This window comes from Notamacropus eugenii, chromosome 2 (assembly GCF_028372415.1).
Source record: "Notamacropus eugenii isolate mMacEug1 chromosome 2, mMacEug1.pri_v2, whole genome shotgun sequence".
In the NCBI taxonomy this organism is placed as follows: domain Eukaryota; kingdom Metazoa; phylum Chordata; class Mammalia; order Diprotodontia; family Macropodidae; genus Notamacropus; species Notamacropus eugenii.
This window is the reverse complement of record NC_092873.1, coordinates 263,541,586-263,566,711: the sequence shown is the minus strand read 5'-3', so window position 1 is coordinate 263,566,711 and position 25,126 is coordinate 263,541,586. Positions and strand designations below refer to the sequence as shown.

Below are 25,126 nucleotides of genomic sequence, written 5' to 3'. Positions count from 1 at the left end.
AAAGAGTACTGGCCTTGGGAGGGAGAAAAGGCTGAATTTCAATCCACTCCTTGACAGCTGTAGCCTCGTGACTACAGCTAGGTGGTGTGTTGGATAGAGTACCAGGCCTGGAGCCAGGAAGATTAGTTCAAATCCTGCCTCAGACACTTGCTGTGTGTCCCTGGGCAAATCACTCAACACATTTGCCTCAGTTTCTCATGTGTCAAATGAGGATAAACTGTAGAAGGAAATGGCAAACACTCCAAAATCTTTGCCAAGAAAACCCTATAGCTCAGACACAACAGAATGACTGACTGAAAAACAAGGCCTTGTGACCCTGGACAAGCCATCCAATTTGGCTGAGCCTGTTTCTTCAACTGTAAAATAGATTGTGATCCTTGTAGTATCAACCTTACCACATTGTTTCAGAGATCAAATGAGATGTATTTGTTAAGCTGTTAGATAGATGCCTAGGGACTAAAGATTACAAAGACAAAAAATTCCAAATAACCCTTTCCATCAAAAAACCTTGAAGAAGGATAAGGATGCTGTGAGGCAGAGAGAAGGAGGGAATTAACTGGCCTGGGGGAAAAGCCTGGGCAGAGGTGAAGGAGGTAGGAGAAAGAATGTTGTACACAGGGAGTAGACAGCAAGCAGACTATATGGAGAAAAGAGCCTTCTCTGAGGTTTCAACTTTGTATGGATCTTGGGTATATATTTATATCTGTGTCTATATATCAATCTGTGTCTATACTTTCTCAGAAAGAACCAACTTCCCCTTTGTGTGTGTATTTATGAATTTGTGTGTACATGTGTATGTACATGTATGTATGTATGTGTATATGGATGATTTGTATGTGTTATTTCATCTTCTCAAGGGCAAGGGCTGCTGCTGCTTTTACTTTCTATCTCCAGCAGAGAGCACAGAGCCTGGCGCATAGTAAGAATTTAATGAAGTCTTGTGGATAAGGTAATGTGTATAATAAATGTGGCTGGAGCTAGATTGTGAGGAGTTTGTTATTTTATCCCAGGAGTAAGAGAAGACTAGGAAGTTCTTGAGCAGGCGACTGACATGGATAGGATTTTCAATATGGCAGATATATAAGGAATGGGGTGGAGAGCTGAGAGATTCCAGAGCAGAGAGACCAGTGGGGAGGTTATTGATTACTGTAATCCTGAGGAGAGGTGATTTAGAGCTAAGTTAAGGGGGCGGCTCCCCTTAAGGCACTGAAATATCAGTTCTGCTATTTGTAGTTTTTGAATGAATACTGATCAATATAAGTACACCATCTTGGGAGAGTCATTCTGCTAAGTGCCTATCATGTACAAAGCATTGTGGGAATGTGCCATATTTCTGAAACTAGGTGCTAGAGATTTCTAAAATGGTGCTGTCTTATTTGCTTCAGCATGGGTAGATTCCAGCTGTGTTCCTTTTGGGGTCTGAGAGGTGCTGCAATCTTCCTATATTTAGCTATATTAGTTTAGTCACTAGCTTGCTGTCTGACCTTTAATCTCCCTGGGCCTCAGTTTCCTTAGCTGTAAAATGAAGGTATCAGACCTTCCAGGTCTCATTGCAATTCTCAGGTCCTGTGTTCTAGGGGATATGCAAAATGTTTCTTGTGACTGTGGAGAAGGGTTCCCTAGTACTTTGTCAGAGGGAACTAAACCTCCCCAAATTCTCTTGGTGGCAGCAGCAGCATTGTAAGCCCCATGGCCTCCAGTTGTGTTCCCTACCTGCTGGGGACCTTATTTGAGGTAGAGGAGGAGGATAGGAAAAACATAAACATATTTCTGGAACCTGATTCAGAAGAGTTTGGTCAGGGCTGGGTAAACACAACTAAAACCTTGATCTAATAATAATGGAATGACCTGGAGAGATGGAGGTCTTGCAAGAGCTATAAGCTATTTGGGTGACTCTTAAGAAATAGCTTATTTCCTAATCGCTTAATGGAGGAAAAAAATAATGCTGTATTTGATGTTATAGGCAAAAACCTGTCAGATACAAGTTTTATTAATTTATTATCCCTCTAAATTCAAGCATTGTTGGATATGAAAGAGAAATGTCAAATATCACAAGTCCCTTAATGCCCTTGAATGTATCTCCAGCAGGAGACATTTTGCAAGTAGCAATTAGAAGATTCTTGACCATGAAACTTCACAATATGACAAAGCAGTTATGCAGTGCAAGGTAAGGTGAAAGTTAACATTTTGCTTCATCAACCCATGAGTCACTTAATCTTAGAAAATCTTTTTCCGTAAAACCACTCAACATCTCTTTGACAAGAGTTCTTATTTAACCTTTTTTTGAATCTGGGAACTTTTTCAATCTGGTGAAACATATGACCTCTTTTTGGAATAATGTTTTTAAATATATAAAATCAAATACATAGAATTACAAAGGAAACTGATTATATTGAAACACAATTATCAAACTGTTAAAAACAAAACAACCAAACACATTCAGGGATCTCAAGTTAAGAACTCCTGCTGTATGATGACTGGGGCACTGGGAATTCTCTCACACCCTAAGCCCACCACATCACAGAGATTTCCCTCTGATCCATCCCCTAATCCAGCAGTTCTCTCAGACCCACTGAAAGACTCTCTGGGGACCCTGAACACACTTTGAGAATCACAGCTATGCTCTCTTCAGAGCATTGGGGAAAAAAGACTACTCCTCTTCGATAGATCAACTAAGGATCCCTGGCCTTTATTCTTGACCCTCCTGGGCTGATCTGAGAGAGGGGAAAGGGACACTGTTTTAGAATTGATAAAGAAAGATTTGATAAGGGTTTCTCTTTCAGATTAGTTCAGATTAGTATACTTTAAAAATGCTTTGAAAATATTTCTAAAAGAGAAGAAGAAGCATGGGAGAGGGAGAAGGCTGCTTTCATAATTTGATAAGGAACTGAAGTCTGGTCTTAGGTCATCCTGGAATTTTAAAAACTCAGCTATACTGATATGATCTGGCATTTAAAAATTAATGTGCTTTGTGATGGTGGGGAGGATGAGGGGAGTGTATCAGCCCTCAGAAAAATTGTGAAGTAGACCCCTCCCTTTCACTGCTTTGAACTTTTTTCTTTTCTCTACTTCTTTCTTGAAAAACTCATCTGTCTTAAGGTCTTTTTATAGACTGTGCGGTCTAACTAATCAGGCAAATTCAGGATTTGCTAAACTTTCCCCAAAGAGAGAATAATGTTGGAATTTCAAATACAGGTCATGTCCACTAAGTGAGCTTTTCAAAAATTCTTTTCAGTCAGCTCATATTTGTGTTCTCTCCTCAAATTCTACCTCAAGAAAAGAGAAGGAAAGCAAAGCTCTTGTTATAAATGCAAATTTCCATAGTGGCAACATCCAGAAATGTGTATCTATCTTCCTAAAGCAGGGGTAGCATGAGTCATCCTTGGTTGATTATTGTGTTCATCAGAGTTCTTGTGTTTCAGAATCATTTGTCTTTACAATGTTGCAGGTATATTATCAATTGTCCTTCTGTTTCTTATTTGACTCTGTAAGTTTGTACAAGTCTTCTCAAGTTTCTCTGAAACTTTTTCCTTCATTGTAGTATTACACTATATTCACATGTCAATATCATCATTTGTTCAGCCGTTTGAGTAAGCTTGTTGTGGTGTAGCGTCTGTCTTTGTTCACCTGATTCCACCTGAAATCAGATGGTGCTTAAGGCTGGGCCTGTCCTCAGTAAGGTGCTCGACATTTATCCAAAGTCCTTTCATGGCAAACCATTCTATAATAGTTCATTCAAAAGCCATTGTGTTATTGGAGGGTAAAAAATGACTTTGGAATTAGAAGGGTTACATATTGACCCCAAAACTAATCTAGGGGGCAGTGACTACAGTTCATGGGCAGTTCTGATTTCATTTTATATAATGGGTTGCTTGGTTATTAAAATCTTTGATGATCTCTACCAGCTACAAGCATGAAGTTCTGGCTATAGTCTTCATCATCCAGATTTGCTATGAAAAAAATGAATGCTACATACGCTATCAGATGTGTTACCTCCTTTTCCCCTCTCTCATTCTTCATTGTGAAGGCAGGCTTCCTGGGGAGAGGAAGGGAAGGGAGGAAAGATATATCCAAAAATGAAGATAGAGTAGAATCAAAAGATCTCGATGAAATTTTTCAAAGTGGAATGTTTCTCTTAAGCTCAAAATTCCAAGGATACAGATTATTATAGCTTCGAACAAGTAAAAACCTGAGATTATTCTAGGAACCTGACATTTCTGTTTGGTCTTGGCCATGCCAGTGTAAATAAGGAAGTGATTGGCCCAATGCAGAGAACAGAAGCATCTCTGTTTTGACTGCTTGATTTGGGGAGGGTGAGGGATGGTGCTGTAGAGTACCGGGGCACTACTCAGTATCATTGCCAAGTCCTTCTGGTCTTTTCCATAGAGTTCTTTCTGTATATGTCCTTCTTTTTCTACAACAAAGTTATAAGATGCATGAGAGAAAATACTGTATTTAATTCCATTTTTTGCAGCCTGGCACAGAGCTCTGTACATACATATTAGGTATTAATAAAATGTTGATTGATTTGCTGTATGGTATAGCAACCATTCTCCCTATTTTACATGGTATATTCCTGAAGACTCAAGATGGTTCTCAGCCCTCACACCATATTCCTCACAGAGATCTGGTTTTTAGGCCAGAAATTGTAAGCATTAAATTCCTAAAAGTGGTTTTAATTGACTATAGTGTAACCTAAATCATATGAGGAGGTGAGAGTGGGGAGAGTCAGCGTCAACCCCACCTTAGTCACCCACCTTGATTATGTGATTACGCAGCTGATGTGGTACCATTACAAGGTAACCAAGAAGACTAAGGGATTTCTACGTATCAGCGCACTCCTAAAGCACAGGATTGTGAGATGACGTGGGTAGAGGAGGTTAATAATTTGGGAGTGCAAAAGTAGGTGTGCTGGCATTCCGGTTCTTACTCAGCTTTCTTAAATTTTAATTTATTAAAATTGCCTTTGTCTCTGAGACTCTCCCAATCACTCTTATCTAGTATGCCTGCCTTCCTCTGTATTGTGAGGATTTTCTAAATCCTTAACATAAACATTTCAATAACAATCATGGGCTGTTTGTGGGGAAGAGTTCTGGATTTGCAGTTTGACCTTGGTTCAAATTCTAGCCCTGCTTACCCTGGTGAACTTGGGCAAAATATTTAATCCTTCCGTGCCTCAATTTCCTTGCCTGTAAAGTGAGGGGATTTGAACTAAATGTCTTCTAAGGTCTCCCAGCTTTAAATCTAGTATCCTTTATGTTAATGATCCCTAATTTTTTTGTTTCTTGAGCTCCTTTCAACAAAAAAAGAAAATGATGCAAATGTCTAGAGCCATTTAGTATACTACATATAATGTTCTTTTAAATTTATTTAGTAAATGCTTATAACAACTACAGTGACAACTTTTATCATAAAATCTTCAAATTAAAATTTATGTTATTCTACAAATATAAAATATAACATTTTTTCTACCTATAATTATGAAAACTCTAAATATAATTATAAAGTTTACAAATTATAGAATAGTGAATATATTATATGGCACATTATTTAAAAATTCAAAGACGTTATATAACAAGATCTCATTCTTGTTAACTTGTAAGACTTCATGTTAAATTTATTATATTTTAAAAATTTTATAAATTATGAATAAGATTTTAATGAAGTAAGCTGCAGCTCAGAAGATCTATAACATAATCACATAAACGTAATTTTGATGTTGGACATTTTTATATGAACAAAGATTTTCCATATTGGGCTCAACATCAAACAAACCCAGTCTTAAATCTGGTTCCTTATCATTTGTTTTTGAATTTCAGGTTCAAACAAGAATAAAGTGAAATTGCTTCCTCATAGAAAGATGGGACAGAAAATGATAGGGGAATTTTATAAGTTCTCTTGCTGAAAGATGGAACTATATTTTAAAAAATTGTAGACACCTATAATTAATAGCTAGTTATAGTTGAAAATATTTACCTTTCTGCTGGCTATGGACAAGTACTATATTAAATGACCAGTGTACTTAAAGTTCAGTTGCATATATTGCTTTATGTTTTACAATTTTTATGTATAAACCTTTGTAAGATGTTAGATGTGACTTTGTTCTCTTTCAACTCTAGCACACTACCTGCATTCTCATAGGAACTTTATGGAATGACTGACCAGTGTTGCCAACTGCTTCGTTTGGAAATTCCACAGATATAAGAATAATAATATAAGCAGAGGGAGGATAAGTTAGAAAGCAGCCTTAATACTGCAACCAAAGGAAATATAAGGGCTGTTTTCAGCAGAACAAATTATGTTCTGCAGAAAGAACTGGTTTGTTTCTGCAGATCTGTGATGGTTTCAATATGTTTGATGGCTGGGCACACCCAGCAATCATGTTTCTCCAACAGCCTAACATTTGTGTGTAACATCTTGATTATATGAATACACAGCTGATGTGGTACCATTACAGGGTAAAGGGGGGAGGGGGAAGGCAAGAGAACTACTCTGAGGCCATGAATAAAATACAAAAGAGGCTATGGGAATATAACTGACCATCTGTTGGGTTTTGTGCTGGGATGTCACCCCTTGTGGTGGTTTGGAAACAGTTTGATAGGTTTAGAAACTTCAAGAACACATTGCATTCAGAATCTGATGAAATTCACTGCACAAGCACTAAAATTTCTGTCATGATCATTTGAATAACTGCAGAAACCAGCCTGTATTGCTTCAGATATGCATGTTGTCAAAGAGAAAAACATTTTTATCTTAAGTGGGCAATTATTTACTGCTTAAGATGCCATTCAAGAATTATTAGCTTGGACATCATTATAAATCCCTTTGAATCACAGCTATACCCTAAGCATGGTAGGAATTCAGCATAACATGAATTGAGAGAATTTGAAGGGTTTATGAATGAGATAGGATTCAGGCTAGGTCCTGCTAGTTAAGATAGCCCTTGGGGGAAATGTGGTTGTTGGAAGAAGGTATTCCAGACATGAAGACATAGATCATAGGTTGTTGAGAAGCCAAGACATGTGCTTGGTTGGAACAGAGGTTTCATGTTCGGGTGCAGTATGGTGATAAGCTTGGTTGGTTAGGGTGAGGCCAGACGGAGGATGAGCTTGAAAGTCAGGCTAAGAAATTTAGCCTTGAACCTATAGGGAATGGAACTTGCTGGAGGCTTTTAAGGATGAAGGTGGGCATGAAGAAAGTAATATTTACATTGTTAATAATTTAGACTTTTCTATTAAGGATCCTCCTGTTGAGAACTAGGAACAGGACTTGTTTTTAATCTATTAAAGTACTTTTGAAATGAAATATTCAAGATAATAATATATTTATTTGTGGAACATCTTTCTTAAAACCTAAGGAGATCAAAGACTGTTGAAACTCTCATTCATTCTCAGACATACCTGAGAGAGATGTCAGGCTTCTTCAAAGGGAAGAACCTTCTGCTGCTAATGGGAATTTGCCCAGGCTGGCCAAATGAGGTCTGTCTTCCTAGCAAAAAGTATCTGGCATCCAGAAGCAGAATTTTATAGGGAGAAAGATGATTGAACTAGAAGTTAGGAGGTGTGAGTATACCACAAAGGAACTGTGACTTTGGCTGAGTTACTCGAATTCTTCATCAGAGCATAAGCAAATATGGCATCTTGTGTTGAACACAGTACTCAGATGTGTCCTGAGAAGGACACAATGGCTCTCCAAACATAGTGGGTACTATTAGGAAAAAAAAGCCATATGTACAAAAATATGTATAGCAGTTCATTTTGTAGTTGGCGTAAACCGGAAACTAAGTCAAGGTGCCTGTCTAGGGGGAATAGCTACAGAAAATGATGAAAGAGATGGTTTCAGAGGAAACTAGAAACTCCAGGTAATTGATGAAGAGTTAAATGAGTATGACTGGGAGAGCAATTTATGTAACAATGATATAAAGAAAAATAACTTTGAAAGACTTTACTTTCTGATCAGTGCAATGGGTAAACTCTGATTTCAGAGAAACAAACATCCTACCCACCTCTTGCCAAAGAGGTGATGGACTTAAAATGCAGAAGGAGATACACATTTTTGGATTTGGGCATTGTGGGAGTTTGTTTTATTGGCCTGCCTCTCTCTCTCTCTCTCTCTCTCTCTCTCTCTCTCTCTCTCTCTCTCTCTCTCTCTCTCTCTCTCTCTCTCTATATATATATATATATATATATATATATATATATATATAAAATTTTCTTTTTTGTTCAACTGGGGATGAGAGTGGGAGGCAGAGATACTAAGTACTTGTAAAAAAAAAAAAAATAAGGCACCACACAGATGTATGTACAGTGTCAAAAAGGAAACTGGAAGAAACGTGGTGCCTGGCATGACAGGTACTGAGAAATGATCTGAGAGCTCATGTCTGTAGTGTCTTCACCCCTTGAGGTTCCTCACCAGATTGGACGAGAGGGAAGGGGCAGAAGATACCATTTCAAAGCTTCCCCAAGGAGACAGAAGCAAATAAAGGAGGCTGCAAGCTCAGAAATGCATCCTAAAAGAATAATTGGGGCAAAAATAAGCAATTCCCCTAGAATCTGATCTTGGAATGGGTCATGTGGGCAACACCCAGTATGCGACGTTTGGGCCAGACTTTGTCTTTGGACTTATCCACCAGTCAGTCTTCATTCTCTCTCTGGCATAAATAGCACTTAAATAAAACCGGGAAGGCTTCTGCGTCTTCCGCGCAGATTGCTTCTCATGTCTTAGGCATCCTATATAGTAACATAAACCAAACTGTGTGGTCTGTATTTGTTGAGGAAAATGACACTAATCAGCTTTATGGGAATAAGCATACTTATTATGGTAGCTTCCAGTCAGGCAGTTATTTCAGTAGGCCAGAGCAGCCCTGTAGATTGGAATGCCATGGAAGTTAGGGAGTTGGCTCATGTTTGTTTTATTTTTTTTAGAACACCATCCCCTCCCCAGAGAATGATGCAGCAGAAGCCACATGCTAAGCTTTCGAGGATGAAACTTAAACCTGAATTTAATGTGTTATCTGTGCTTCAGTCTTTCTTTTTAGAGCAAATTGACTAGCTTGAATCTCTCTAAATTTTTTTACAATTTGTCCAACCAGTCCATAGAGTAGAGATTTAATCATTAATTTGTTGTTTTTTAAATTGAAAAGGTACATTTGTTTATAATAAAGTTGAATCAATTCCTGCAGAATCCTAAATTTCTGATCATTTGGATAGGGTCTGAATTGAAGTTTGCTTCCTTTGTGAACTTTTCCTTTATCAAATTAGTAGTATGTATTAGGTTGTATGGTGAAGTTTAGAATGAAATAACAGGCATACTTCATATAAATGTTGCATCATTAAAATAATTTCAGAATTATATATCCTAGGTGTAAATTTTCCTTTCATGTCCAATCCCCAATAAAACATCTTTTTTATAACCCAAACATCCTTTTTATATTCCCTTTATAACATCGTCCTATCTGAGGGATATAGCTAAATAGAAATCAAATCATCTTCCAATAATAAGTCTTTAAGAACTACCAGTTTGGACATTCATATGACCAAAATGACATCACCATGATAAAGTGAAGTTTCTGTGTTTTCGACTGTGGCTGATCAGACCAATATGAGCACCGAATCCTCTACCACAGGTTGGGCACAGATAGTCCATATGAATTTTGGGGGTGGATACTCCAAATTTGCACATCCTACGTTTACTTTGTGCTGTCTCAAGTCTGCTTTGCTCATAGAGCACAGCACCCTTTCTAATGTGGGCATGCCATGCTGAGCGTTTCTGTGTCAGTGTCTCCCATGTTGCACAGTCAAATCCAAAGTTTTTGAGAGAGACCTTGAGAGTGTCCTTGTATTGCTTCTTCTGGCCATCATGTGATCACCTGCCCCATGCAAGTTCTCCATAAAATAGTCATTTTGGCAAGCATACATTTTGCATTCTAACAACGTGGCAAGCCCATGGGAGTTGCGCTCTCTGAAGCATAGTTTGAATACTTGGCAGTTCAGTTCGAGCAAGGACTTCAGTGTCTTATCCTGCCAGGTGATCCTCAGAATCTTCCTAACACAGTTCAAATGGAAGCGATTCAGTTTCCTGGCATGGCACTGGTAGACTGTCTGTGTTTCACAAGCATGTAACCATGAGGTCAGCACAATGCCTCTGTAGACCTTCAGTTTGGTAGTCAGTCTAATACCTCTTCTCTCCAAAACTTTTCTTTGGAGCCTCCCAAACACTGAGCAAGCTCTGGCAATGTGTGTATCAATCTCATTGTCAATGCTCATGCTAATTACACATCATACTTAGCTATTCATTAAAGCTTGTTCTCTGCAGGAGTCCATTAAACATCTTTAAGTTAACCTAGTTACCTGCATGTAACATTTTGGTTTGGGTCAGGAATTGTGATCATATGTGGGGAAATCTTAGTGCAAATCTCTCCTTTTACAGCGGAGGTATCAGACACTTCCCATAGACCTCTTCCGACCAGCAAAACTCCAAATGTAGGCCAGAACCAGATTAAAATATAATTGGGAAATGTTGAACAAAATAAACAAAAATACAATGCAACATCGGTAACAGTAATTCATGATTTTCTAAGTCAGTAGGAGGCCCACAGGAATCCATTTCTACTTAAGTTTGATGCCACTGTGCAACAGGAAGCCCATCCATCGGGATCATTTTAGTCATAGACAAAACATGCAACGATTATGTGCAAATGAATGTACAGGATAAATTTGAAATAACAGAGGGACAGTCCTAGAATGAAGAGGAGTGAAGCTTTGGAGGACAGTTATGTTCAGTAGGGCCTGAGGCTTGGGAGAAGATCCGGCAAAGGAGACTGTGGTTCAGACAGGTAGGAAGAGAAGCAAGAGAGATTAGTGTCACAAAAACCTAGAGAAAAGAGAGTCTTCAGAAGAGGAGAGAGGTCAGCAGTCTCAGAGTCTACAGAGAGATCGAGAAGGATGAGACTGCAGAAAAAAGTCCCTGAGATCTGGCAGTGAAGCAATCATTTAACGTGGAAGAGAGCCATTTCAGTTGAATGATTGAGATTGCAAGCCAGGGTGTGGAGACTTTTAGAAGAGAGGAAATGAAGTCACTGCATGGACTGCTTTCTTGAGGAATTTATCCAGGAAAGGGAGAGAGAGATCTTAGGGGATGGACATCATAGGAGAGAATATCTCCATCAATGAGACCGCATAGAAGAATTGGCATGTGAAAAAGGTCCTATAGAGAATGTGAGGAAGTAGTCTCCACCTTTCACAGAATGTGAGAATTAGAAGGTTCCTCAGAAGCCAGCTAATCCAACCCATTCATGACAGAAATTCCCACCATAACATAACCTGACAACCTCTGCTTGAAGACCTCCAAAAGGGGGAGCTCATCTCTTAAAGCAGTCCCTTCTCTTTGGGGGGCAGCTCCAATTTCAAGACAGTTTTTCATGATATCAAGCCTAATTTGGCCTCTTTGATACCCATTGTTCCTCTGTCTGCTTCCGGGGCAGACAGAACAAGTTGAATCTGTCTACATGCCAACCTTTTATATCCTTAAAGACAGCTGTCGTGTCTCCCTTGATTTTTTTTTTCCTCCAGGATAAACCCCCAGCTCCTCCTTATGGCATCAGTTCAAGGCCTTCCCTATACCATCATGGTTGCTTTCCCAAATACTCTTCAGTTTATCAGGGTCCTCTTTAAGCCACGGTACAATACTCCAAATGAAGTTTGATAATGGCCTAAAACAGTGAAACAATCACTTCCCTATATTCCCTGCTTCTTAATGCTTCAGACCAAGATCACACAAGCTTTTTGGGTGCCATTTCTCATTACTGACTTACTCAAAATCCACTAAAATCCCCAGATATTTATTTTCCAAATAACTGATGTCTAATTGTGCCTCTCCCATCTTATACTTATGAAGTTGATTTTTAGGAACCAGGTGCAAGATTTTACATTGTTCCTATTGAATTTCATCTTATTCATTTCGACCCAGTGACTTGAGCCTATCAAAATCCTTTTAGATGCTGATTCTGTTTTCTACTCTGCCAGTTTTAGAACCCTCTTCATCTGTAAATTTGATCTCTGCTTTTATTCAAGTCACTGATACAAATGTAAATCTGATTTTTAAAATTGTCTGATTCATCCCCTTCCATCTTCTGTAAGAGATGTAGCAGGTCATATTGTATATCAAATCTTAACTAAGAGTTCTTTTTGGATGATCTGCTTGGGGAGAGGAGATTTAGTATATTAAATAGTAACTAACAAGATGACTTATGTTCTACACAAAATGTGTTGTAAGAGGAAAATATGCTAGAGAAGTATGGAATAGGAAAGAATCACAAATGAGCTGAAGTTGTTTGAGAAGACCTCATGATGGAACAAGCTAGGACTTGGAAAATGAGTAGGCTTAGGATAATTTGAGAAAAAGGAAGTGGAAAGAGAAAGGAATCAGTTAAGCACTTTACAAATATCTCATTTGATCCTCAAAACAACCCTGCTAGGTAAGTGCTGTTATTGCATTTTACGTATGAAAGAACTGAGGCAAATAGAGGATAAGTGACTTGCCTAGGATAAAACCACTAGTAAGTGTTTGAGGTCCTATTTGACCTCAGATCTTTCCTGACTCCAGACATGGCTCTGGCAACCTCAAAAGGCTGGGGAATGTAGTCGAACCAGTATCAAACATGGGTTCAGATCTCACTTCTGATATTTCCATGTGAACCTGGTTAAGTCTCTTACTTCTTTGGGTCTCAGTTTCTTCAGCTCTAAAATGAAGGAATTGAACTAGGGCAGGGGTGGGGAATATGTTCACAGAACATAGTTTGATTCAGTCAAAGGACTGTACTTAAGGACCTAGAGTGCCACATGTAGCCTTGAGGCCATAGGTTCCCCACCCCTAAACTTTGAGGAACTAACGTCCTTCCTATCTTTTAAGTCCCAGCATAGGGACTCCTTTAGAGGGTAGAATAAGTCTAGGGAACTTTAGAAGCAAAAGCATAAAGAAGGAATGGGTAGGTTATGTCTTGGGGGAAGATTATTTGAGTCTGACTTAGAATGGAAGATTTGTTGGTTGAGGAGCGTGAAGTATATGTCAAGCTGCAGGAATTTGGTTATCATTTTAGAGGCAAAAACAAACCATTGAGGGGTTTTGTGAAGGAGAATCCTAGAAGAAGATGGTCCACCTGGGTAGCCAGCCCCACTGAGGCAGCTCGAGCAGTAACAACAACTATAGGCCTGGAGTCAGAAGACTTGGGATCAGTTCCTTGTTTTTAACCCTTACTAACTTGCGATTTGTAGCAACTCAACTCCTGTGCCCTTCAGTGGCTCAGTTTTCTCATCTGCAAAAAATATGCATAATAATCTTTACCACTACATAATCTTTACAGAAGTGTTGTGAAGAATGTGCCTTGTAAAGGGTATAAAATGCTATAAAAAGGGAGCTACTATTATACTCTCCTAGCCTTTTCTAGGACTTCATGCCCTTAATTATCGCCTTCCCACCTTCCTGTGCCCCATCAAAAACCTCTGTGCTCATTAACTTATGTGCAAAACATGCTCGGGTTTCTGTCTTCAAAAACCAAACCCTTTTCCCTTGGTTCTGCCAGCTACTTGACCTATATGCTTTTCTTTTTATTGCCAATCTTTTCAAGTAGTTTACATTTGTTGCTTCACTGCCCTCTTAATCCCCTTTGCCTACAAAATCTCAGAGGCACCTGCTCCAAACTGGATCTGAGCAAGAATCTCCAGTGCTTCAAACCCAAGTGATCAGCCAACCCTTGCTTGAAGAGCTCCAGTGAGGGACAAGCTCACTACCTTCTAGGGCAACCCATTCCAGTTTTGGAGAACTAATTTTCAGAAAGATTTTCCTTCTATCACACCTAAATCCCCTCTTTACAACTCTTCATTACTCCTGGTTCTGCTCACCAAGGTCTAGGAAAACCAGGAGTACTTCCTCTTGCATGTGACACCCCCTTGTGTGGACCTTGGAGGTGGTCACCATTAATCTTCTTGTCAGCAAATTCAGCTGATCTTTTCTCAGCCTTGGTCTTTGACCTCATGCAGCTGATGCTGTCAACCACACCCTTTTCTTGAAATTGTACTTCTTTGGCTTAAGATGCAAGCTTCTTCTATGCCCAAAGGGCTACAAAAATGTGCATACCCTTTGACCCAGCAATATCGCTACTAGGACTATATCCCCAAGAGATCATAAAAATGGGAAAGGGTCCCACATGTACAAAAATATTTATAGCAGCACTCTATGTAGTTGCCAAAAACTGGAAGTCAAGGGGATGTCCATCAATTGGGGAATGGCTGAATAAATTATGGTATATGAATGTAATGGAGTACTATTGTGCCATAAGAAATGATGAACAAGAAGACTTCAGAGAGGCCTGGAAGGACTTATATGACCTGATGCTGAGTGAAAGGAGCAGAACCAGGAGAACTTTGTGCACAGCAACGACCACAGTGTGTGAGAGTTTTTTCTGGTAGACTTGGATTTTTGTAATAACGCAAAAACTTCTTAAAAAAAAAAAAAATCCCAAAGGTGGTTCTCAAGGCAAGATGCCTTCCACACTCAGAGAAAGAAATATGGAAGTCACTCACAAAATGTAGCAGATCATGTTTGTGTATGTGTATGTGTTTGTGTATCATGTTCTGATTTGTTATACGATTTCTTTCATTTATTTTAGTCTGACTACATAGCATGACTATAGTGAAAATATACTCAATAGGAAAGTATATGTAGAATCTATACAGAATTGTATGCAGTCGCGGGGAGGGAGGGGGGTAGTGGGGGGTAGGTGGGGGGGATAAAATCTCAATTATATGGCAGTGATTGTTAAACATTAAAAAATAAAAATAAAATTAAAAAAAAAAAGATGCAAGCTTCTTGAAGATGAGGGATTGGTTCCTTTTTCCCCCTTTGCGTTTGCAGTGCCTGACATAGATAGTAAGTGCTTGATAAATGTATTGATTAGTTCCACAAAACTTTCTTGATTTCTTATCCTGTTTCAGTCATCCCCTTTCTGTCTCTTTATCTTTTAAATGATGTCCTTATTATTTAAATGTGGATGTTCTACAAGATTCTGGACCCTTTGGGTATCTCCTTCCAACAGTGTCAGTGATCATTTCCCATTTTTAGAAAATTGCCTCTTCTGTATGTGTAGGCTTGCTCTATCTCCAGAGCTCCAGTTCAGAATTCTAATGGCTGACTGGTCATTTACAGTTGGGAGGCTAGTATGTACCTCAAGCTAACCATGTCTGTTATTTAAAATTCTTATTTCCTCCAACAACTAAAGAAAATAAACCAACCCCTCTTCCTTCTGACTTAGTTATACATTTATTCTAATTGTAGTGTTCTTCCAAGCATCTGGGTTCAGAACCTTGTGGTCAGTTTTTAATTCTTCTTTCCCCTGCTTTTATTAGTGTCCAGATAATCAGATTCTGCTGATTTCTCTCCATGTCTGTGGCAATCATCTCTTTCCATCTCCTACCATTTTCATTCACTGCAAGTCTTCACTTCCTTCAATAGTATTAAAGGCATAATGAGATGGTGTTGTGCTAAAAATCCCCAAACCTGACATAACTATGTTAAGCTTGAGTGGCTTATACAAAGCAGCTAGGTGCTGCAGTGGATAAAGTGCTAGGCCTGAAATCAGGAAGATTCATCTTCCTGAATTCAAATCTGGATTCAGATACTTACGTGCCTGGGCAAGCCAAGTTAACCCTGTTTATCTCAGTTTCTTCATCTGTAAAATGAGTTGGAGAAGGAAATGGCAAAGCATTGTAGTATGTTTGCCAAGAAAACCCCAAATGGGCTCACTGAAATGACTGAACATCAAAAACCTCATACAAGGTCTTTGAACCTCAATTTTCTTATTTTCCTAATGAGTCAACTGGACTAGATCAATCTCCAAGGTTCCTTCTTGCTTTTAGAATATGGAAATTGAGGGGATACCCACCAATTGGGGAATGGCTGAACAAGTTATGGTATATGAATGTAATGGAATGCTGTTGTGACATAAAATGATGAGCAGGTGGATTTCAGAAAACCTGGAAGACTTGCATGAACTGATGCTGAGTGAAGTGAACAGAACCAGGAGAAATTGTACACAGTAACAGCAACATTGTGTGATGACCAACTTTGATTAGACTTAACTCTTCTGAGCAATTCAATGATCCAAGACAATTCCAAAAGGCTCATGATGGAAAATGCTATCCCTATCCAGAGGAAAAAAACCATAGGAATCTGACTGCAGATCGAAGCATACTATTTTCTCCTTTTTGTTTTGGTTTTTTTTTTCTTTCTTTTTTTTTCCCCTTTTGTTCTGATTCTTCTTTCACAACATGACTAATGTGGAAATTTGTTTAATATGATCATACATGTATAGCCAATATTAGATTGCTGTTTTGGGGAAAGAGAGTGTGGTGAAAATTTAGAACTCAGAATCTGTTAAAAGTGAATGCTGAAAACTAAAAATAAATATTTAGAAAATCCAGTTCTGTCCCTCCTAACTCATATCCTTCTTTTCAAATCTCTCCCCTACTGCAGTCTGTTCTGAATCCAGATACCAGATAAATCTTCCTCAAATACTACTTCTGAAAAACCTTGCCTTGATATTCTAGACCCTCCAAAGGCAGGCCTACCTCCAAGAAACTGAAATTCACCAACAAAAACCCTTTGTTGAAACTGATTTGGATTTCTTTCATGCTGTTTTTTTCTTGCCTTTCTGACCCACAATCTTCACCTATTGAAATTTTTTCCTTTGTTTTAAGGTTCAGTTCTTATCCATCTTTTATCATCCCAGGGGCAATAATTGATTTTCTCTCTCTTTCTACTTTTCTTTGTTTCTTCATCTCTTATGGAGTTTTAACCTGGTTATCTTATGGAGAGATATTTGTAAAGGACTGACTGATCTCCTTGGGGCAGATTAAACTTGCTATATCAACTGAGTGCAAGAGACCCTATTTATGTCACCAAAAGAAAATTAGTCTGCCTGTATTGATAGCATCATCAATATTTTACCTTTTCCTTCTGCCTTTTCCGTCCTCATCATGGAAGGAAAAGGCAGATTTGTGTATGAAGCACCTTGCTTTCTGGAGTGTACTTTTTAAGCTGATTGAATAGTAAGAGGAAACTCTCTTCCTCCCTAATGGAGGCAAGACATAGATGCACACTTCCCTCCAACTCCTCTGCACATTGCCCAGAATTCCAACATTAATCCTGAGACCTGAAATGAAACACTAACCCTCCTATACCTTTAACCTTTCCTATCTACCCTGGTCTCATTGCAAGCCTTCTCACATAGTCCCAGCAAATGAAGATGGCTCTCAGCTTTCTTCCCAGATGCTTCCTTGTTTCCAAAGGTTAGGAAGCATCTATAGTCTGTCTGTCTATGCTTTAATAACCATGTGGCGTCTGATTATGAAAATATCCCACTGTTGGGTTTTTATCTGAGACGTGAACAGGGAGCCTTGAGGCCTTGTCGCTCCTGATAATAATAGTAGTAATAATAAGTAATGATATAGTATTTCTTACTTTGAAAGTGCCTTTCATCTAAAGATCTCAAAGCACTTTATAGGCATGAGCTCATTTGTTCTCACAACACCCTGATGATATGGGAAGATGATATTATTTTTCTTATTCTCCCTGAAGGAACACGTATAGAAGTGAGGAAAGAGGGTCTGATGCCTTAGTCCATATGACCTCACTCCCTAGCCAGCTTCGTACCCATGACACTGTACAATATTGTTAACATTGGAATGACTGTCCGTACATCTGGCCATTTTCTTGTTCTAAGGAGCAGTGAGCTAACAGATCTAAAGAATCTGTCATTGACTTCTTGTAAGACCTCGAGTAAAGTCCCCTCTCCTGTAATGTCCACACATGCGTCCCACAGAATCACACCATCTCGTCCAACCTAGACTTGAACAAGAATCCCCTCATACCTAACATACCTGAGAAGTGGTCATCCAATTTTACTTGAGGACCTCTAAGGAAGTCTTCTAAGGACCTCTAAGGAGGGAACCTACTCTCCCAAGGCAGCTCCATTCTGCTCTAATGGCAAAGACATTTTTCCTTATATAATGCCTAGCATTTACATAGTGCTTTTAAGGTTCGCAAAACACTTTACAAATATTATCTCAGTTGATCCTCACAACGATTTTGGGAGGTATAGGTACTATTCTTGTCCGTATTCTACAGATGGGGAAACTGAGACAAGACTCAGCTTAAGTGACTTGCCCAGAGCCACACAGCTGGAAAGTGTCTGAGGCTGGATTTGAACTTCGGTCTTCCTGACTCCAGATCCAGCGTTCTAGTTTCTGAACCACTACGTGGGCTTCCTGTCAAGTCCCTTTTTGCGGATTCCAGTTATTGCCCCTGCTTCTGCTTTCTGAATCCAAGAAGAACAATTTAATCTCTGTTTTCACAGAATAGTGCTTCAAAGACTAAAGGTAGTTATGCTGTTCTCCCTAAGTCTCCTCTTTGAGCTAAGTAAGAATTCACATTTTTTCCAGTTTATCCCCACATGGCATAAACTTTGCTATCCTGATAGCTGACCAGCATTCTTCCTAAAGTATGGTGCCCAGGATTGAGCATGGTGCTTTTCATATGAAACCTGACTAGGTCACAGTGCTGCGTCCATCTCTCTAGTTCTGGACATGACCTCTCAAAGCCCCCAAATTAGCTTTCTTGAATACAATGTCATCCACTTTTCATACTGAGTTTATGGTCTACAAAAACTCCCTATGTAAACCATACAGGTGCAAGAAGCACCATTTTGTTTCTGTGTTAGTACCCATAGTGTGCAAGTTTAATAAGTCCTTCTTAAATTGAGTAATCTGTCTCTTATGATTTGGTCTTGGAAGAAAAGGGGAGTGAATAGTTGTGTAGGTAAAATTCTCTGTAGAAGAAAAGACATTTAAAGTCAAAATAAGGGCTTTGAGTGAATTAATTCTGAAAGGGATTTTTTTTTTAACTGGGCAGTCCAAGGCCTGGTTCTGTTTTGGAGATGAAGCTGTGAACCTTCATGGAATATCAATGGGCATTTGTTTTGGGGTGGCTCAGGCAACCAAGGGGACAGCTGGCTATTGTAGGGGAAAAAAACCAAAGCTCTTTTAGAAATTGTGTCTCCAAATCATCCACTTGAACCAGAGAAGGTCTTTGCTGTGGGAATAATCTTGGATAGAAGGTTGGTTGATTTTTTTTTTTAACTTATATTTCCTTTTGCATTTAAATTAATACCAGCTCAGATGTGCAACGGATCTTGGTCCTGAGTGGCACTGTCCTGTTTGGGTAATGCTATCTTCCCTCTCCCCGCAGTATGTATCAGTATATCCCTTGCAGTGTGTGATTGGTGTCCTGACTCCCTCACCCAACAAATTTCTTTAAAGCTCATCTCCAAACACGACCTTGTCTTCTGCCTGTGATCTTTCCTTCCCTAACCTCACAGAGTCCTTGTTTTGCATCTCTCTGATGCATTTATCTATTGCGCATGATAGTTGTTGCTATGTGCCAGATCCCTATACTGGACTGTAAGTACTAAGGGGATGATATCTACTTGCCCAGACAATTTTTTGTGTTTATTTCAGTATCTAGTGCAGCTTTGTAGACCTTTAATATTTGTTAAATTGATTTTGATTTGTATCAAAATGTTGTTTAAGCCCATGGTGTTAGGTGTGGGTTGGGGTGATAGATTTGCAAGATTAGTTAAAGCAGTCATCCCTCTCAAGGGGTAGCTAGGTGGTGCAGTGGAGAGAGCACTGGGGCCTGGAGTCATGAAGACTCTTCTTCCTGAGTTCAAATCTGGCCTCAGACACTTACTGTCTGCGTGGCTCTGGGCAAGTCACTGAACCCTTATGTGCTTCAGTTTCCTCATCTGTAAAATGAGCTGGAGAAGGAAATGGAAACCACTCCAGTATCTTTGCCAAGAAAACCTAAAATGGAATCATGAAGAGTCAGATACAACTGAAACAACTCAACAACAGCAACCCTCTCATGGAGCTTAACATGTGGTTGATGCTCACTGTCCAGTAGGTGATGAGTGGATTTAACTGTAAAGAAAGCCAGCACTTTCTTTATGTTCAAAGAAGCCTTCCTTTTCCAAGTCCACTGGGGAGAGGGCCATTGGAGGTCAGGGCTCTTGTAAGCAAAGCAGGTATGATTTAGGATAGGAATGTAACAGTAATGTTTATATAGTACCTGAGTGCTTTTATAGGTGTTTGTTTCCCTTTTTCTTTGAAAATCTCATCTTCGGAACATCCTGTGTGTTAGCTACTGGGTGGGTGATTTAGCTGCATATGGGGGTGGAGGATTTCTTCTAGGGTGAAGAATTTGAGAGACCAGAGGTTTAAGAGGTTTGCCTCAGGACATATGACAAATAGGTAAACCTGGGCAGTTAAAAAACAAAAAAATCTAATGTGTATCCTGTTCTGAAGTTCTCGTGGGCTTTTGGAAATCTGTCAGCCAGGTCCTGTACACTTGGAGGTTCCCAATCTTATACCACTTTTAAAAACAGTTTTATTGGGGCCATTTGCTTTTATATTAGTCATTTTTGGATATAACCCTGGTCTTTCTCATGTAATAAAGGAAAAACAGTTAGACAAAACCAACACGTACCCGCAAGTGACAGTGTATATAATAATCGACACCCTTAGGACCTCATCCCTCCAACAAAAGAAGGGAGGTGCTCTGAGGTGCTTTTCCTCATTTCAGTCTTAAGGACCAAGATTGGTCAAAAACAATACGTAGCTTCAGGTTTCGTTTGGTTTTTTTTTTTGGGGGGGGGGGGGTGTTCTTTTCTTTTGAGCCATTGTTTTCCTGACAACTTTACATCATTTAGACTCTTCTCTTTCTCCACTTCTTAGCGTATGCGTCCTCTGGAAATTATTTTATGAACTTAGTAATTACTTACGTACATGCAGTACTGAGGTGTATGCCTCTTGCAGAACGTGAGTTTCTCGGCTTACATTTATTAAGCACATTATGCTTTATGCGCAGTAGGTGCTTAATAAAGATTTGAACTGAGGTTGTCCGCACACATTCTCCCTCTACCAGTGTCCTTCCCAGCTCCTTTAAATATCTGCTATGTGTAGTTCACTTTGGAGTCTCAGGAAGACAGATATACAAGGATAGGTAAGACAGTTCTTGCCTTATTGAAAATACATTCTAGTTGTTGTTTGGTCATTTCAATGAGGGCATACTTTTCTGGACCCCATTTGGAGTTTTCTTCACAAAGATACTGCAGTGGGTTGCCATTTCCTTCTCCAGCTCATTTTGCAGATGAAGGAATTGAGGCAAACAGAATTAAGTGACTTGCCCAGGGTCACACAGCTAGGAAGTGTCTGAAGCCAGATTAGAACTCCAGAAGGTGCTGTGGAAGATGAGTGTGCTTCAGGCCCAGCGTTCTAATATACTGCCCCTCCGCCCCACTTAGCTATCCTACCTTGTAGTAGAAGGATATAGATTCTCTCTCTCTCTCTCTCTCTCTCTCTCTCTCTCTCTCTCTCTCTCTCTCTCTCTCTCTCTCTCTCATATTTCAGAAGTATGAAATAGCTTCAGACAGGTTGAGGGTTGATATTGGACTCAGAGGAAGGAAGACTTGGATTCATATCCTGCCTCTGATACTTAGCAACTTGTGTGACCTTATTATTTTTAAGTTATTTAAACTAAGTTTCAGTTCCCTCAACTCTATTTTATTTATTTATTTTTGGTGTGGATATCATCTCTTCTGATTCAACACACCCTGTACTCTGTGTGTGTGTGTGTGTGTGTGTACAATCTCTCCATCTATCCAAATACTGAGAAAAGATTCAAGAGTTATATTTTCTTTCCATGTAGTAATGTAAACAGTTCAGCTTTAGAGAGTCTTTTATGATTTTTCTTTCCGGTTTACCTTTTCATGCTTCTCTTGATTCTTGTCTTGGGAAGTCAAATTTTTAAATACAGATCTGGTCTTTTCCTCAGCATGAAATCTTGAAATTCCACTATATCACTGAATGACCATTTTTCGCCTTGAAGTATTATATTCAGATTTGCTGGGTAGGTGATTCTTGGCTTCAATCCCAGTTCCTTTGACTTCTGAAATATCCCATTGCAAGCCCTTCAATCCCTTAATGTTGAAGCTGCCAGATCCTGTGTTATCCTGATTGTTTTTCCACAATACTCAAATTGTTTGTTTCTAGCTGCTTGCAGTATTTTCTCCTTGACCTGGAAACTCTGAAATTTGGCCACAGTATTCATAGGAGTTTCTCTATTCGTGTCTCTTTCAGGAGATGATCAGTGGATTCTTTCAATATTTACTTTGCCCTCTGGTTCTAGAATCTCAGGGCAGTTTTCCTTGATAATTTCATGGAAGATAATGTCTAGGCTCTTTTTATGATCATGACTTTCAGGTAGTCCCATAATTTTTAAATTGTCTCTCCTGGATCTATTTTCCAGGTCAGTTGTTTTTCCAATGAGATATTTCACATTATCTTCTATTTTTTCAAACTTCTGGTTTTGTTTACTAACTGCTTGGTTTGTCTCATAGTCATTCATTTCCCTGAACTTAATTCTCTCTTTCAATGAATCATTTTGTTCAGTGAGTTTTTGAACCTTCTCCTCCATTTGGCTGATGCTGCTTCTTAAAGCCTCTTTCTCCTCATTGGCTTTTTGGACCTCTTTTTCCAATTGAGTTAGCCTCTTTTTACTTTTTATTTTATTTTTTTATTTTATTTATTTATTTATTTAACTTTTAACATTCATTTTCACAAAATTTTGGGTTCCAAATTTTCTCCCCATTTGTCCCCTCCCCCCACCCCAAAACACCGAGCATTCTAATTGCCCCTATCACCAATCTGCCCTCTCTTCTATCATCCCTCCCTTCCCTTTTCCCTATCTTCTCTTTTGTCCTGTAGGGCCAGATAACTTTCTATACCCCATTACCTGTATTTCTTATTTCCTAGTAGCAAGAACAGTACTTGACAGTTGTTCCTATAACTCTGAGTTCCAACTTCTCTTCATCCCTCCCTCCCCACCCATTCCCTTTGGGAAGGCAAGCAATTCCATATAGGCCATATCTGTGTAGTTTTGCAAATGACTTCCATAATAGTCATATTGTGTAAGATTAACTATATTTCCCTCCATCCTATCCTGTCCTCCATTGCTTCTATTCTCTCTTTTGATCCTGTCCCTCCCCAAGAGTGTTGACTTCAGATTGCTCCCTCCTCCCATTGCCCTCCCTTCCATCATCCCCTCCACCCTGCTTATCCCCTTCTCCCCCACTTTCCTGTATTGTAAGATAGGTTTTCATACCAAAATGAGTGTGCATTTTATTCCTTCCTTGAGTCAAATGTGATGAGAGTAAACTTCATGTTTTTCTCTCACCTCCCCTCTTTTTACCTCCACTAAAAAGTCTTTTGCCTGCCTCTTTTATGAGAGATAATTTGCCCCATTCCATTTCTCCCTTTCTCCTCCCAATATATTTCTCTCTCACCGCTTAATTTCATTTTTTTAAGATATGATCCCATCCTATTCGATTCACTCTGTGCTCTCTGTCTCTGTGTGTGCGCGTGCATGCGTGTGTGTGTGTGTGTATGTGTGTATGTATGTAATCCCACCATCTACCCAGATACTGAAAAGTTTCAAGAGTTACAAATATTGTCTTTCCGTGTGGGAATACAAACAGTTCAACTTTAGTAAAGTCCCTTATGACTTCTTTTTGCTGTTTACCTTTTCATGCTTCTCTTCGTTCTTGTGTTTGAAAGTCAAATTTTCTTTTCAGCTCTGGTCTTTTCATCAAGAATGCTTGAAAGTCCTTGATTTCATTGAAAGACCATTTTTTCGCCTGAAGTATTATACTCAGTTTTGCTGGGTAGGTGATTCTTGGTTTTAGTCCTAGTTCCTTTGACTTCTGGAATATCCTATTCCATGCCCTTCGATCCCTTAATGTAGAAGCTGCTAGATCTTGTGTTATCCTGATTGTATTTCCACAATACTTGAATTGTTTCTTTCTAGCTGCTTGCAATATTTTCTCCTTGACCAGGGAACTCTGGAATTTGGCCACAATGTTCCTAGGAGTTTCTCTTTTTGGATCTCTTTCAGGAGGTAATCAGTGGATTCCTTGAATACTTATTTTGCCCTCTGGTTCTAGAATCTCAGGGCAGTTTTCCTTGATAATTTCATGAAAGATGATGTCTAGGCTCTTTTTTTGATCATGGCTTTCAGGTAGTCCCATAATTTTTAAATTGTCTCTCCTGGATCTATTCTCCAGGTCAGTTGTTTTTCCAATGAGATATTTCACATTTTTCATTTTTTCATTCTTTTGGTTTTGTTTTGTGATTTCTTGGTTTCTCATAAAGTCATTAGCCTCCATCTGTTCCATTCTAATTTTGAAAGAACTATTTTCTTGAGTGAGCTTTTGAACCTCCTTTTCCATTTGGCTAATTCTGCTCTTTATAGCATTCTTCTCCTCATTGGCTTTTTGAACCTCTTTTGCCAATTGAGTTAGCCTATTTTTCAAGGTGTTATTTTCTTCAGCATTTATTTGGGTCTCCTTTAGCAAGGTGTTGACGTACTTTTCATGCTTTTCTTGCATCTCTCTCATTTCTCTTCCCAGTTTTTCTTCCACCTCTCTAACTTGATTTTCAAAATCCTTTTTGAGCTCTTCCATGGCCTGAGCCCATGGAATATTTATTTTGGATGTGTGGGATACAGAAGCCTTGACTTCTGTGTCTTTCCCTGATGGTAAACCTTGTTCTTCCTCATCTGAAAGGAAGGGAGGAGACACCTGTTCCCCAAGAAAGTAACCTTCTATGATCTTATTTTTTTTTTTCCCTTTTTGGGCATTTTCCCAGCCAGTTACTTGACTTCTGAGTTTCCTCTCTACAACTACCTCCTCCAGTTCCACCAAGCCAGCACTGGGGGGCTGAGATTTAGATGAGTTGCTCCAGTCCCTCAGGGGCTTTAGTCAGGGGCAGGGCTACTATTCAGTGTGAGATTCAGATCAGCTGCTCAGGTGGGAGCAGGGCCGCCACACAGGGCTCATTTCCCTCAGGGGGTTTACGATGAGACCTTCAACAATGGATGCAGGCTACTGCCTGCTTTGGGAGCCCCCTTTGGCTGCTGCCTCCACTCCTGCCACCTGAGGAGGCCGGAATTATGGGGACAC

At 39.3% G+C, this 25,126-nt stretch overlaps 1 protein-coding gene across 6 annotated transcripts in view; it reads left to right on the top strand.

Moving 5' to 3' along the window:
* FRMD1 (FERM domain containing 1) overlaps nt 1-25,126 on the top strand; it is a 102,161-nt gene that overhangs the window by 10,820 nt on the left and 66,215 nt on the right. The window lies entirely within an intron of this gene.